The following is a 4215-nucleotide window of genomic DNA, read 5'->3' on the forward strand; positions in this document are numbered from 1 at the left end:
CACCTGAATAAATACAGAATGGAGAGCTTCCTACACCATTCCTCTCCAGAGACCTAAAGCCAAAGAACGGATGTGTGGTCTGACATTTCGACCTCTTAATTGTTCAAACTGAACTGAAATCCTGCAAACTCCCATGCCCTCAGAGTGAGCTGTCTCGCTGGTGTTCGTATCCTATTAAACTAATCTTGATTTCTCCTTTTATTTTCCCCCCTTTCTATTTCAAATCAAATCTCTTTTTTAGCCTACTGCAAACCATTTCCTCTATAAATTATAATAAACTAAGACCTATTTTGGGTCTTACTCTTCATTGCTTAGCCAACCTTTAAATGCCCTGCTTCCAATTTCTGTCTTTCCCTAAAGTATATTTTATACTCTTGGTGTTAGTCAATCATTTATTCCTTTCCTATGCTTTGAAGCTTCAATTGTCCCTTCTGGTAGCAGTAGAGTCTAAGAGGATATAAGTGTGTAATACAAAAGAGGAGTTTTGCAAAGTCTATTAGAAGTGGTTGGGGGTCAGCATGTCTCCATGGCTGAGCTAGTTTCTTCCTCTTTTCAACACACATCTCTCTCTCTCTCTCTCTTCATTCCTTGGCTGCATTGCACTCTGTCTCCTTAACAGCTTATCTTATTGATAGCCTGAGCCTACCCTAAGCCAGGGCCACTTGACTCCCCAGATTCAGGGGTCATCAGCACCCAGAGCAGCAGCAGTTTTACAACTTGAAAATCAGGTCAACCCATCTATCCATTAATTCTATACAGCGCTTAAGAGGAAACTTATGTCTGGCTCCTCTATCTACATATCTGTCTGTCTATCTATCTATCTATCTATCTATCTATCTATCTATCTATCTATCTATCTATTTTTCCCTCCCTCCCCTTCTCCATTCTCTCTCTTTCTCTATCTCCATCCCCCAACCCCTTTCTTTATGTTCTTCTTGCTATGTAGTCCTGGATCTTCTAGAACTCACTACATAGATCAGGCTGTTCTTAACGTCACAGCAATCTTGTCTCTTCCCCCTTAGTGCTGGGACTATAATATGTGTACCACCATGCCTGGATACTTATGTTTCTTTAGGAATGCATCCCTTTTTTGCCTTCCTGAGGTAGAAACATATAGAAGTGAGTTCTCTGTGCCCTTCAATTATCCATTGGCATGGGAGGCCTATAGCTTTCTCAGTAGTTAGCCCTAGCTTTCCTGAGCCATCTCCTCAGTAGGAAGTGTTACTGGGCTCCACAAACTAAGTGCAAACTCCCTTTTCTCCTTACCCACTCCCTTTTCCTCTTACCCACGCTCTTTTCTCCTTACCCACGCCCTTTCCTTTCCTGTCTACTCTCCCCTCTCCTTCCACCTTCTCTCCATCTTCCACTCTCCTCTCCCCTCTCCCTTTTCTCCTTGGCTGCTCTGAGGGACATCAGCCCACTTTACACCAACTTCTTTTTCTTTGTTTCTTTCTCTTTTTTTCAGATTATTTCTATTTTTGGAAATGCTAGGGATCAAATTAGGGGCCTCATACACGCTGGACAAGCATTTGCTAAGTAATATGATTGAAACTGGGATTCTGACAAGAACAAGAACAAGAACAAGATCTAAACATTTGTTCTTTATTTTTTCAGCATTAAGTGTCTTTGCGTTATGATGCCACTACACAAGATATTAGATATATAATAGATTTCTGTTAAAATTAATACTTCCTTACTCTGTTGAAGAAAATAAGATTTAGCCAGACAACCTGGTTCTCTGTCGCCATACAACTGTTATTTCGGAGAGGAGAGAACGCATAGGGGGCCCATTATCTACTATTCTGCACATTTGTGGTGGTGTCCTGGCTTATGCACCCTTGGTTCTTCAGGCTTTTTACTGTATCTTCAGGAAACTGAGTTCTTTGTCATCCACAGACTTCATATTCTTCGTATGTCTGTGTGAGAGAAATCAGCAGTTATTCTTGCCCTTGCAGAAACATTATGGAACTCTTCGAGAACTTCCAACCGGTCGGGCCTGACAGAGAGGTGTGACTAGATTTTTGGAATTAGCTTGCAAGAGCATGCAGCCTCCTCTGGGCTCCCGTTGTGTACCTGAGTCAGATAGTCTGCCAACATTGAGGCACTTCCGGCTGACACAGCTTTATAATGCATGTAGACACACAGGTCCAGTGACTGGTGCCTCAGAACAAACTGGACCCCTCTGTGGAGGTTGGACAAGGTGGGGGACCTCAGTCATGTCGACCATGCTAAGCTCAATTCCTGATAGCCTCCATTACTTCGAGGTGTTGTGTGTGAATCTAGTCTTGCACGCCTCATTCGTGGTGATCACCCCTCATTCGACAGCTTGTCATGCTCCACAACTGCAATACGCCTAGCAGCACCAGGGATCCAATGGGTGGTACCAGTCACTGTGAGCCCGATCCTATGCCCTCCCGGCAGACTCCAGGTAGAGCAGCATTGCGTTAAAGAGCACCAAGGCCAGGGCAGCCTCCAGCCAAGCGGAAGCAGCCACCCTGCCAACCACTTCCTGAAGAGCCACTCGGCTGCCTGGCTCCTCCTGAGCCTTACAAACTGGACCACGCACCTTCCAACTTGCCCCTACCCCCGTTCCACCCAAGCCCCGGGGCTCCAGGGTTGGGCACCATAGCTTCGGTGATGATAATTCTCACTCTAGGCAAAAGTTCCCTCCGGCTTGAGATGTAAGAATCTTTCTAATCCAGGGTCACAAACAGCCCGGAGACTTACTGAACCTCCGCTGTAAAATGTTAATTTTACTGCATCTACTCTTAGTTTACTAGAATACAGACCAGACAAACAATTATGATTTTTTTTTTTTTACATTCTTGCCTATAATGCAGTCCCTAGACCAGCTAGGATCAGGATGTCCTTGAGCTGGGACAGTGGGGTGTCTGGATCCTATAATCTGGTGGTATGAGCTACCTTCTGGCTTGTCAGGCAGAGCCAAGGATTTTTTTTTTTTTTAAAAAAAAGATACTTCTCCACTTAGCAAGAGCTATTTGTCATCAGATTCCATGCATGCAATTACCAATGTAAAATATGTCGAGTGTGTGTGTGTGTGTGTGTGTGTGTGTGTTTAAACTTGTGACCCTCCTGTCTTTACTTCCCAGTGTTATGAATACAGGCATATGCCACCATACCTGCTTGATTTATAGCTCCCCTGGTTTACCATTCAGGACCCTCAACAATCCTATGTATAATCTTATGTAGAACTCTATAACTCTCACACTTCCGTCAAGCTCATTTTGCTAGTATTGTATAGGATTTCACTTCCTCCATCTACCTAGACAAGCCATCAAGCACCTGTGTGACCTGCCGAGGGTACAGCTAGCTAGGCAGGCAGAGTCCAAATCACTGATATGGACCCTGTGGCAGAGGAGAGTTCCTCAGCTATAGCTCCCTACAGTGTGTGTGTGTGTGTGTGTGTGTGTGTGTGTGTGTGTGTGTGTGTGTGTTCAGAGGGAAGCCTGGAGGGCAGAACAGGATACACTGGTTTAAGCCTTCATTTAATACCCAGAGCAGGGCTTCATCCCTATTTATTGTGTGGCTATGACAAAGACTCATAGGCTGGGTAATTATAGAACACAGGATTTTCCCCTAGTGCTGGAGAGCGGGACGATGGCAGAATCAATGTGCCACCCTCCAGTGAGGACCCCTTGTCATGCCTTCAGGTGAAGCTGACCACAGAGCTCCCACTGGCAAGAATGAACAGCCACATGGCCTGGGCACATGCCACAGCCCCTCCTTTAATGCTAGTGCATCAACAGAAGACACACTGAAACCACAACAGGGCTCAATACTGTATTTAACTTCTCTGTGCTTCCATTCTGCCCAGGAAAACAGTGGTGCTAACATCACCTGCCTTCTTTGGGTAATTTTAAGCATAAGTGAACCAGCGCTCTAGAAAAGTTAGCCTTGCTAATCAGCACCTAACGTTAAACATCCCCATCTTCAACCTCCCAGATGATTTTTAACTTTAGGTCTTGAACCTTCATGAAGGTAGGCTTTAGGTATTATTTTCTAGGAAGAAATTTCTGGTTTATGATATGAACCTTTCATAGTGGTCTGACCTCTGATCCAAGACACTCTAATCATGTAAAAGTGGACATTTGCTGGATGTATCTGGAGGATATCATCCTTAGTGAGGTAACCCAAACACAAAAGAAGTCACTAGATATGCACTCACTGATAAGCAGATATTAGCCCAGAAACTTA

At 44.5% G+C, this 4215-nt stretch overlaps 1 pseudogene; it reads right to left on the reverse strand.

Annotated features, from left to right (window-relative positions):
• Window positions 1-1899: 1899 nt before the first annotated feature.
• LOC110320276 overlaps window positions 1900-4215 on the reverse strand; it is a 32635-nt pseudogene continuing 30319 nt past the window's right edge.

This window comes from Mus pahari, chromosome 4 (genome assembly GCF_900095145.1).
Source record: "Mus pahari chromosome 4, PAHARI_EIJ_v1.1, whole genome shotgun sequence".
Taxonomy (NCBI): Eukaryota; Metazoa; Chordata; class Mammalia; order Rodentia; family Muridae; genus Mus; species Mus pahari.